Genomic DNA, 12,914 nt, shown 5'->3' with positions numbered 1-12,914 from the left:
TGTCGCTACTTCATTGTGCTATGGACTCCTAAACTATATTGTGTATATTTATATTGAAAATAGTGCTATTTTTTCACGGACCGACGTTTTAGATAGTGAAAAGATTAAAGTGTACTATATAATATTATTACCTACCTATTTGACTGAGAAAACATTACGTATTTTAAGTTATTTTAAGACGAAATTGTTGTCTTTTCTACAGCCCTGTAAATAGCAAAAATAAATACTTAAACAAATATTTCGATTTCATAACAATTACTTTAACTTAACCCCCAAATACCTGAATAACGGATAGCTTATAAATAGGTTACCTCTCATAGTGCTAAAGATATGTCTAATCACTTATTTATGACTCACAGAAATCACAGCAACGGAATCAAAGGTCAAAGTAATATACTTAAGCTCGAAGTAATCGAATTAAAATGTACCACAAAGGCAGGATTAAATAATCATACAATTATTAACATTCTTAACATAATGGCCGTAATATATTATTTTCTTTCTTGCTTCCCTCAATAATTTCAGAGATAACATGAAAGAAGTCACAAGTAGATAATTATATTAATAAATATTATAAATTTCTTGAATTTAGAATGGCACAGTAATTTGTAACGTTTTTGCCGTGCGCTTGATCGTAAACATGAGTCTGTATTCCAAATACGAAGTCAAAAGATTGATCACTCGAGTCACGAAATCTAAAATGGAAATCCAATTCTCGCGATCATTTCGATCGGATTCCGATCAAAAAACCTAAGTCCGTGACGATACCCACAATAAAACACCACACAATAACAAAACGAGGAACAATCATATTCCAAAAGAGAATTGAATTTATCATTGAGAAGAAACGAGAGAAAGAAATGATAAATGATCTAAAGAGCATAAGAACCGCCGGGTGTGAGCGAGAGCGCAACAGTATTCGATTCGACTTTACTGTCCGAGGGGATGATTTATCGTTTCTCAACAGGGATTGGCCGATCCAGTACTTAAAAGATTTATAGATCCTTATGGTGCATGCGCGGTAGGAGCGTTTTCTTATTATAAATCTCACTCCTGCGCATAAACTCGCGATTGCCTCTTTAGCTGTCCGATGGAGAAATTAAAAAATATGTTAACATATTGCGCTGGTGGAGGAATGAACCGGCCCGAGTGCACCAAGAACACTGCGGGTAATTGGCTGGCTAAGTTAATGCGCCGGCGCACGGACGCTGCGCATTGCGCTCGCGCCGGTACTGTTCTATACAAATAAAATTGATTATGACATTAATACGTATTGTAAGCATCTTGTAGTAAACAATCAATTGAAGTAGTACAGCGTTTAAATCTTATTTCAACTAATCAACTAATCTGTGATTCTTTGCACTGCGAGAGAAATCGAAAAGCGCTACAATATTTAAAAGTTTTATTGATTTGAATTAATTTGAAGTCAGAAAAAAATAAAGAACAGATATGCAGTTAAGGAGTTGCTCGTTGCTAAATATAGTCTAACTTACACACCAGTATTAAATGTAGAGTCAGTAGCGAAATAAAAAGTTTATAACTTTAAGCGCATATGCGGCCCTGAGTTATGCGCAAGTTGATCGGTAAGGGTGAGATATTGTTATGAGGGTCGGGACGTCGGCCAGGACCGGTAGTGCGCGGACGAGCTGCGTGCATCCCCGAGATAAGATCTGCAGCCTGCCAGTGACACCTGGCCCCGCCCCCAGCCCCGACACACGGCAATCCCCTTTTTTGTCCACAGTGCACCGAGGGCCCATGTATTATCATTGTGCTCAATATAGAGATAATTACTGGACCAGTCAACTTGTCAACTACAGGCGAAACCATTTTTAATGTAGCTATTTTAATTAGATGGGATCTTAAAAGTTAAATTGTTTTATAAATTATAAATTGAAACGGGTTCCCTTTCATTAAGGATGTTTTCAAAACGGTTATGCTTGTATGTAAACGAAAATTGGCAAAAGCCTTATATATGGACGTAAACATATTGGAGGAAATAAGTGAAAATTTTAAACATTGCCTTAGATATTCTTTACACAATTTTAATTTGACTAGTCATTTACCGTAATGGAACATTATCATCTTATAGTTTTGCCTAGAAAAGCTCAAATAACGTTCAAAAAAATCTTCTACCAAACAAATGTTTCAAAATCACTTTACCAACATAAAGCGGACATCCAATTAGTGTCAGATATTTACAAGAAGAGAAACAAAATTGGCCCTGCGCAATGTTCACTAAATTGTAGCGCCAGTTATCTCACAAAGGAACATGGTAAGAATCTTTTGTACCATCATGGCCTAAGGTGGGTAGCAAACAAATACCTCTATTCTTTATGATGCTATTTCCTTTATCTTCATTCTACAGCAAAGGAAGGTCACGGTAATAAGCAAATAAGGTTCTAAACATGGGAACTCTACCAAGATTAAAATGTGTATCATTCCAGTTATTGTAAATTACATTACACGTTTGGATAAATCGGTTCTGGGCTGGTCAGGACTGATAAAGTCAAAGAAGCTATTTGCTTGTGTACTCATACTCAATTGATACTTTATTTGTGCTCTACATTACGTGAGGGGTGTAAAGAGCAAAATATTCTCAAAGGCCTCACAAATGAAATTTAATTATAGTCAGATAGATTGCCAAAAAATCTAGTAGGTACTCGTAACGTTTTTTATCGTTAGTGACGTCACACGAAGACTATAACTCAGTGTATCGCCTTCAGTATTGGGTTACGATATTATACTTCTTTTAATGTGTCTAAGTGAGTTTACTAGCCCACAGGAGCTACATTGTTATATACAGTCATGTCGTTTCATCTTTGATGTCCTTATTTTTACTTTTTTAATTGATAGTTTAAGAACAACCACTTTTTTAAATCTGTCCTTCGGTGTAATTACATTAATTGGCACAGCAAAACTAGAATAGAGGAGGAAAGTTGGAATTAATATAATTAATTAATGCACAACAACATTATACAGCAAACTGTTAAAGAAAACCTATTCAAATAGATCACTTTATCAACTAGAAATATACATCATAGAACGGACAATCAGTTACAAACAAAAAGTCTCATGCTAATACAGGCTGAATGAAAATTGCAAATGCATGCGGTCGAGGTGCAAAAAAGAATGTATGGTAAAATACAATAGAGTTGGGAATTCTAATACATGCAACCCGGGCGGTCGTTTTTCGTGTGGCCCCGTTCTGTAAGGACTGAAATCTTTATTTATTAGAATCGGTAAATTATAAAAGTCCAGTGTTTTATGTCTGTCGCATTGTTATTGACTCGATACAAAAACTGACCACTCGACGGATAGATTATAATTGGGGATCGAAATTAAGCTATGATACGCATTCTCTTGTCTTTTCTCTTTATCAATTCAATAAATATGTTTACTCAACGTTACGCTGTAGTATAAATAGCTATCGATACTGCTCGAACCAAATACGTAACGAATCGATTTAGATATTATCCGAAAGGCAAGTGTTTAAAGTAAAGAACAAATAGTAAAGTGCATTTTTATCTTCATTTATTTCACGACAGTTACACTTCCTTTCGGAATTTGAATTTGAAACATCTCAATACGTGTTCTGAATTTAAATTCGAAGGTGCGGAAACGATGCTGGTAAGACAGACTTCCTAAAGTAGAATTATATCAGATATGAAAGAGACAGTCTGTACACAGTAAAGCATGCAGTCTCGCTTTAACAACTGAAAGACTTTACTAAAGAGATGTTATTACGTTCCCTGTATTGTTTACCAGTACAACAAGTGGCTGTGCTGCCACCTAGCGGGCGATACAAACATTACAATTACAACGAAAATACATTTGGCAAGTAAACACATTTACATATTATCGTGTTTAAGGCATTTGTTATTCTGTTCACACGTTGAACATCTTATAAACAATAGTAAAAAGTTTCTCATTGCACTTAGGTGAGTTGTTAATGATGTAATTTTAGGATCTAATTAAGCAATTTATAAGAAATACTTTTGGAGAACCTTTTTAAAATGTAATTAAGTCATAATAAAAAGTTCCTTAGCTTAGATTTTTGAAAACAGGTTGGGGGTTAACTATGTAAATACCTATTCGAAATTAAATCCGATTGGAGTAATAATAAGAACTAGATTTTAATGTGACATTTAAATGTATATTTTTATTGTTTATAAGTCAAGGAGCCATTAATAGTCTCGAACATTTCTATACTATACCTATGCATGTTCCTGTTGTACCAAAGAGTAACTGTTGCGTATATTTTTGTTTTTAATCACATTTTGACTCCATTTTGTTTTCAGGGAGGTAAATCGTGTTTTGAAATAGGAACATGGGTACGTACTTTAACGGGAAGCTTGTGTTTAAGATTCAAACAATTGATATTATTACAGTTAAGTAAATGTGTACAATTCAATTTTTTTATTGGTTTATTAGACGACTTTTTCATAAGAAATATTATCTATGGTTTATATATATATTGTCTTATTAGAACATAGCGTTGTATTAGAAATATGCACGCTCCTAGTCCCCTTACAGGCCAGGCTACCTCGGACCCGCCTATTTTCTCTTAGAGATAGACTAAACTATTTAGTTCACATAATTTGTATTAAACTTTTGTAGAAATTTATTTATGCTTCAGGAAAAAAGCATTAAAAAGTATCGTTAATGAATTTACTCAAAATTGTACAAACAAAAAAAAACATTTTATTTCGATACTTTAAAAACGTTACTGAGCAAACATAACATTTTTATGTGTTTCCCCTTTAGGGAGGGTATAATTCACACAAATCTTTATATTTCTTTGTGTGGGGGAGAGCGGGGGAGAGTGGCCGGCGCCCCGCCGCGCCCTGATGATGAGTTACTGCCTGCAGTAGGCCGGAACACGGAAGTCACCCCTCTGCGTCATCCCGCCTCACTTCCGATACCAATCGCCCGGCTTTACCTAACACTTCGTATTTCATAATTTATTGAAATCCACAGCAATGTTTCTCAAGCCGAAGGATTTGCTGTTGTCAACTGTCAGGTAACGGTTTCTACTTTTCCATGAAATTTATTTTAAACTGATGAAGGCTTGTAAGGTACATGTCAAAAGATCTTCAGTGTTGTTATGTTTCTTGCAAAAAATACACAAATAATGCTATCAAAATTTATTTGTATTCTTTACTACCGAGTAAGGCATTCCAGCTCTCCTTAAATTAATACTAAACATGGACAACTTTGAGTAATGTATTTTTTTTATCTTATTCCCGCTAACTTTGATTTCGGAAAATAAGGAATATCATTTCAAAGCGCCACTTAACTCATTCCAAACGTCACATCTCACAATACCAGCTCTTGAATCCGGATTACACCTTCTCATTGACATCCAAACCCATGCAGATTACCAGGCGTTCATAAGCTTTGTGCACATCGATCATAGGACAGGAGTCACGTGTCGGCGATCCACTCGACGCCGCGCTCAACAATATTCATAAATAACGTTAGTAACAATACGCGACGCACGTGCGACGGCGGCGCGGCGCGTGCGACGCCTGCCTAACGCCACATCTAATTATTTGCACATACCCACAATACTCATCAAAGTGTGAAGGATGGATTAATAGTTTTACGTGTGTCGGGGATGAGCTATTCTTGTCATATTGTTAAGTAGGTGTGCCGCTGTTTAACCCGAGGTTTAGTGAACCCCCGAAGGTAGTAGGGGTCAAGTTGAATTGGCTACTTATTCGTAGCTCTAGGAATAGAAGGGTGATTAACAAAAAGGTTTTAACAAAATCTGCTAACTATAGCGTTGAAACAAGGACAGTAATCAATATTAGCTACTTATAAGACATCTTTTATAGTGAAAAAGATATGGCAATATATATTTCCAATATAAATTATGATTCCATTGGTTTAGTTGATTGGATGAAGGTCCAATATGAATTTTCGTAATATTAATCTAATTAAAAGTATCTTACCTTCTAAGTAGATAGTATCGACGAAGAAAGAAGGTAGGAACTAAGAAACGTAAAATAATGCTATTAAAAATCTTATAAGATTGTGATAATAATTTTCCACTGAAACTGAATAAATTCTAACGTTACCTATGTTATATCATATTGCCAATGCTAACATGCCGGGCGCAAACATACAATAATAAAGCAAAATACTTATTTTTTTTTTAATATTTAGTTTGCCGTGTAATAAATTGGTACTGCATAAGTAATCATAATAGTACATAATTTTATAAATTATGATAGAAATACTCTTCTACATAGATTTTAAGATAAAAAATATTCATAACATTCATAAAAAATAAATTTAAAAAATCAAACATTTCATTGAATATATTTCATTTAATTTCACTAGTTTGACAGTGGTATGAGACGGGAAATATTAAAACAAAAAAAACCTAATTCCATTTAAAAATCGAATCCTAAACGCAATTACATTTGCTATTCATTGAAGACTCATTGGTTCATACCATAAACAAGCACTGTTTACTTATTCATGCCCTTTCAAATATAATCTGTGTTCGATTCGAGTCCCCTTGCGGGTGAGCCAAGCATAACCTATAGCTGCCGGCGGCGGCGGCCGCGGCGGTTGGGCCATACGCAAACATTAGTTAAGTCGAGTGTAAATGAAAACTTATTTGATGGAAAATGATTTAATGACTAGCTATGGTAAGGGATTGAGTGCGTTTATGGACATTGTTTTATTCAAAATGATAAAAATATATAGTTTATAATTCTTAATTTGAAAAACAATATTCAAATTATACCTTACCAGTACTTTTGAAATTAATAGGCGAAAGTTTAATTAAAAAAATACAAACAAATAAGATAAAATACTCCTCGAAAATAAAAATAAATAACAATATTTGTATGCAAAAAACAAATATATCAACAAAAAGATCCGACGAGGATGGGATTCGAACCCACGCGTGCAGAGCACATTGGATTAGCAGTCCAACGCCTTAACCACTCGGCCACCTCGTCATGTCTGAGGGTGGCGAAATTACGCAACAGATAGTGAAGAGGTACCTGCCGTGTTCCACATAGTATTTGATGAGTCGAAAGATTCGAGTTTGCTATTAGCTATGACGTCATCCACTTTTATCGAACATTGACCCCGTAGATGTTTGTTGCTCGCTATAAGTGGCATTGAAATGAAGTAATACATGGTGTCTATTGTAGAAATATTTGTTTTCTTTATATTATAGTTGGAAGAGTTTAGTTATTTTACATATTTAACAACATAAATAACATTATACTGTATTAAGTATACATATACTTACATATTAATTAGGTACTGTAGGTAATATAAAATCGACAGAAAACGTAACATGTAAAGAGAGACGTAATTAAGACATCTTTATATTAGTAAGTACTACATATTTGCAATCAAAATAATTATTATAAAAAGGTAAAATAGATGAATAATTTTGCGCAAAATGTAGGTAATATTTAACTTGCTACATCTGGAATATCCACTTAAATCTAATCGCAATATAGTATACCTATGTACTACGGACTAATGATTTATTAAATGATAAAGAAGCGTTGACAGCAGATTACCCAGAAATAAATAATTATTTGAACTGCAATAATACGTATCAAATGTCATTAGGTATCTATTAAACCGACGCACTCATAATTTTGTCCATCTATTTTAGCCCATCATTTTAGAATATATTGCGGATCTCAACACTCTAAGTGGGGCCGCCGGCCGTTACCTATCTGACCTTCAAATCACAAAAGAGAAAGAGAGAGAAATATCTAAATATTTTCTACTTATAACATTATAATCGCGAAAGTTTGTAAGTATGGATGGATGTTTGTTACTCTTTTACGCAAAAAGCACTAAAAATATTTGGATGAAATTTTGTACAGAGATAGTTTACTACCTGGTTTAAAGCAAAGTTTTAATTTTGATTGTATGTTTCCGTGGGATCATTTTTTTATTTGTAGCAGGCTGAGAGGCTGGCAACAGCTTGTAGAAATATTTTATTCTTTACCTTAAAATTCTGAGTTGCTATTTTTGATGACAACCCCAAAACGAGCAGATTATGGCCGAGTCCTAACGGCTTAAACCTTAAGAGCTCTCTCGTTTTCTTCTTTTCCCGGGCTATCGGGAAAATCACCAGAACTCTACTTTTTCCTCTTATCCCACGCCATCGGGGCCCCGATTAAAAACGGCCGATGAATGAATGGCAGTTGGATTAAATTTGAAATTATTTCCTTAAGCATTTTGTCAATACAAATGCAAGTCTTACTTTAAGAGGTGTTGCTAGGCCCCTTAGGCATCTTCCGTAGCTGAAATTATAATCGTGAAACTGAAAAGTGTACCTACAATTTCTCGATACCTTCAAAATTTATTATCGTAGTATAAAAAGGTACACTGGGATAATTAATATCGCAGAATTTAATCAAAAAAGCTAAACAAGTAAACCTTATGCCGCAATTAATAAACATGTAAATTGCGAGTTTTCCATTAAAGAAAACCATAAAAATACACTTATCTCTAAACAAATTGTAGTCTATGTTACAACCTTCCACTGAAACATTAAATTCCGCCTTTATAGCAAAAGAAATAAGGTTTATTTTCATTTGTTTGTGAATGTAAGGTGGACTGTATAATGTTTGTGTTAGAATATTGACAATACACTAGAGATTTGAATAAAATATTAAAAGGCAATGTGATAGGTGCGCTAGCGCCGTTCGTTGCCGATGACTAATGATCGTCAATACATATTGTAATGATCTACAAGACTCATTTATTTTCCTCCAAGATAGTTCGAAATCAAACGGACGGGTTGTTTGAAATATGTTGGAGTCGAAAATCAGAGGTTAAGTATGCCAAACTGCAGAAACTGTTGAGTACTAAGTAGTAGGGTTGGTTAACAAAACTAAACTCTCGTCTCGTATCGACTTGACTCGCGATCCCGTCCTGGCGTCAGCTCATGGTTGAGGAACATACTACATACTACTACTGTGATTAAGGAGTCCGGTTGAGTCCGAAGCTAGTCGGGCGACGGGCAATCCCGATAACCGTTGTATTTATTGTTTAAGTTTGAAGATACAAATATAGGTATTATATGTTCAAGTGACTAAGACACCATGAAATTCGGTGGAAAATTCAGATTGAAGGACATTTAGGGCTGTTTTACTGTTTAGCAAGTGACGTTGTTATTCAATTATAACTAAAGTACTTACTTAATATTAATTGGATACCTACTCAAATGCAGAGCAAACGTGCACATAAACAGGAAACAAAACTCCAAGAACCTTTTAAGAGTTGCATCTTTAACAATTTATGAGAAAAAAAAAACAAATTTATTCTCTTCCCAGATGGTCCAGTTTTTCTTGGTTGTTAAAGGTAAAGTAGTGTCAATTTAAAAGAAGGGCCTTTATAAAGATCACAGTAACGTTTTTGACCAAAATGTTCAGCATTCAAAAATAAACAAAGTGATAGGCTCGCTGATGGGACAAACCCCAATATCACAGTACGCCACCACATTCTATTAATAAATACAATCTTCATTCGAAATGTTTTGCCATCGAAGGTACGTAATGTTCGAACAAATTGTCCTGTGTCAGTCTCTCTCATTGACGATATTTTACCAACAAATGGTGTTCCGAGGCGCCAGTCACGAGTTGTACCGTCTCCTGAATATGACAAATAACATTAAAAATGAAACTACACGAATACCAACATAAAATAAAAATGTCAAAAATTTAAATTAAGGATTAAAATATTTAAATTTAGTGCGGGCGCGTCCCGGTCGGCCGGCGAGCGCCGTGCTCCGTGCGCTACGGATCACACTGCCCGCTTACTGTGGAATGGGAACCTACTCGATACTTATAAGCCTCACAACCTTAGGTAGGTAGGTGGTTTAAAATATAAATCAGAAATACATTCAATGACTGAAACAAGAAACGATTAAAGAAAAAATGTTTTTTTAGAAAATAAACTATTTGACTTAGAAGTACCAATTTTTATTTGATCATATCTTCAGTAAATCTGTCCTTCCATTCAATTAACTACCAGATATCTGAACATCCATTATTTTATAACAAAACAACTTCAAGTAAAATTGGCTCTGCAAACAAAAATCTAAAATAACAGCTTCTTCTAAAATCATTACTTATAAAAAAATACAATAACCCAATACAAGTCACATGCCATAACAGAAGTGTTCTCCATACTAGTCCACGTGGCCGAATACTATAAATTAATGGAGTGTACTGTGCCAGAGAATTTTAAATATTTGAAAGCACAGTTTAGAAAAAAATCAAAATCTCCACCACAGCATAATATATTACGTAAAATAAATAATACAATCATGAAGTAGTTATAAATGTAGTGTTTATAAAAGTAATCGTAGTTTTATGGACCATATATTTGGGAGGGACGGACGTCAGGACACATCTCGTGGAGCGAGTCTACGATTTGTATTAATTAGATGCATGACAACGTGGACATTGGACAACGTATGTTTACATATCATTATAGTACATTTATACATATAAATATGTATTTTATGAAACGGCGTTCAATTTATTGCATGCATAAGAACCCACTTACTTTTTCCCATATCGACATGTGAGCAATTTCAATTAAGATAACTAGATTATCGAAAAGATTTATGAAGGCGTTTGTCCAGCAGTCTTGTGCAGACTACGATGACGATAATAATTCGAATAATTAGAGTAGAAACAAATAGTTTTTTTTTCAAATTGAATATGCATCCAAGTTTGTATCACAAAATCGATAGCCAATTTGTTTCTTTGCAAAATGTTTATATTTATTTTTATTAAGCTTCAACTTCTTAGATATATCTCCAGAAGCCTTCAAAACTCTCATCTCATCTTAAGCACACAGGAATAAACAAAGCACAATCTAAATTATTATTAACAAACGCATAATCAAAGGCTACATCGAAAACATCCAAATTAGCGTCAGGTATAGTACATACGGGACTATGATCTGCCGCTGACAGGTCATAATTCGCACCCCTGCTTGCCGACACAGGATGTGCGCGACAGCCGACCTTTGTGCACTAATAGTAGGTACAGAGTAGTACCGAGTCTGTCCACAGCACTCCCCCACATCACTGAGAAGGGAAACTCAATTTCTTTTTGACAGCAACATTAAAAGACTTGATGAATTTTGAAAGTCGCGACGTGGTTTCACAAATTTCGGGGTCGGGTTTGAAGTGACTAAGAGCTACAGATACAATTGTTGCCAGCGTTCGTCTTAGCTTCGGACCACTTCCTTTTCTATAGGACCAATTCATCAGCTATCTTAAGTTAAATTTACAATTACTAAACTATTACATGACATGATTAAAAAACCAATTGTTCTCTTTACACTGTTATACCTGCCACAGATGAAACATTAAAAACACATACCTAAGTAATATTGTAACTTCTTTCCTAAAGCTTGTGAAAAATTAAGTTTTTTTACCATTTACCTATATAACACAATTTAATCTTGATAAGTTCAATGGAATAAGCTCAAAATAAAATTATGTAATGAAGGCGGTTATCAAAAACGATTATAGTCTTTTACGCTTACAATGTTGCATGTTCATTACATGTACTTGAAATTTAATGGCAAAGCTGTAATCGACATTCGGACTTTCACTAAATTACAACATTAGCTATATTTTCATACATTTCGAAAGAGGTTTCATTTAGTTCAAGTGCAGGTGAGTAACAATCTCTGTAGAATCGAAAAATGCAGATTGTAAACTCATAACTTTTAAAAGTAGACATAATTATATCGGTAGTTAAAAAAATATGTATAACCTTGTAATTGATACCTAAATGTTACTTAAGTCAATGTCAAATATTACATTATAATTATCAAATTCTGTCAATGCGACAAATGCGAATGTCTATCAACGCGACAAACTTCAGAAAGGCTAACAAGAATCTCAGCCAAAGCGTAGTGTTTCTAAAACTGTATGACACCAAAATGCCTACCACCACTATCTAAAGTAATATTGTTGCAGTTGTGTTAAAGAGACGCCACTCTTCAACCTGAATGCACTACCTCGCCTCCACAGCTGCAATACTACTCTACTCAACTGCAATGTGACAACAGTACGCCTGTAAGCTATTAGGTAGCGTAGAGCCTAGTGTACTGTTCCAGCTCATCTGGTGTACTGATAAGGGCTATCTTATAAAGCCTGGAGGTGACTGCGTGAGGTGAGGGTGGTATCGATTGCCACGCCCACCCGCGGTGCGTTGCCTAGCAACGGGACGCTCCCGCCCTGGCGCCCGCCCTGTCCGACGGCAAACGTCTTGTACGCACGCACTTTCAGTTTCATGCGACGGGTTTGGTTATTCAGATTCAGTGATTGTTTGGAGTTGTTAGTGTTCATGATGAAGCCGTTTTAGTGAAATAGTATGTAAAATAATTGAAAATTGTTTTGTAATAACTAAGCTGGATTTGAAGCTCTTTGAGCGCTTATGTTTAAAACAATAGTAATCATGCAAATGTGACATTTTTAATCCAAATATGAAAACAAAAAATAACTTTAAGTTTATAGAACTTTAAACCACAAGCAAAAGATATCTCAAGATATACATATATAATGAATATTGAAAAGACAATAGTTACAGGTTAGTGAGGTTAGAATCTGTAGGGTTCTTTTCTAGAGCTTTGTTTAATCAGATTGTCTCAAAATGTATGACTAACATTTGTAAGATATACTTAACTGTCTTATTATTTTTATGCACACTTACCCATTGTACTAAAGTATTTTCGTTAATTAACTTTAGATAATTGTATCAAATACCTCCTTCCAAACGTTTATACAACAAACCAAACACAAAATTGTCTTTACACGCGCCGTGGGGAACAAACAATATACATAGCTCTAATAAATAATAATAAATCTTATTACACGTTTAAAATTAAATCACTGT

At 34.6% G+C, this 12,914-nt stretch overlaps 1 non-coding gene across 1 annotated transcript; it reads right to left on the bottom strand.

Moving 5' to 3' along the window:
• Positions 1-6,892: 6,892 nt before the first annotated feature.
• Positions 6,893-6,974, bottom strand: Trnas-gcu. Its single transcript has one exon. It is a non-coding gene; the product is annotated as a tRNA-Ser (tRNA).
• Between the last annotated feature and the right edge of the window lie 5,940 nt (positions 6,975-12,914).

This window comes from Trichoplusia ni, chromosome 4 (assembly GCF_003590095.1).
Source record: "Trichoplusia ni isolate ovarian cell line Hi5 chromosome 4, tn1, whole genome shotgun sequence".
NCBI classification, from domain to species: Eukaryota; Metazoa; Arthropoda; class Insecta; order Lepidoptera; family Noctuidae; genus Trichoplusia; species Trichoplusia ni.
The sequence above is the reverse complement of the archived record's forward strand: the minus strand, read 5'-3'. Positions and strand labels throughout refer to the sequence as shown.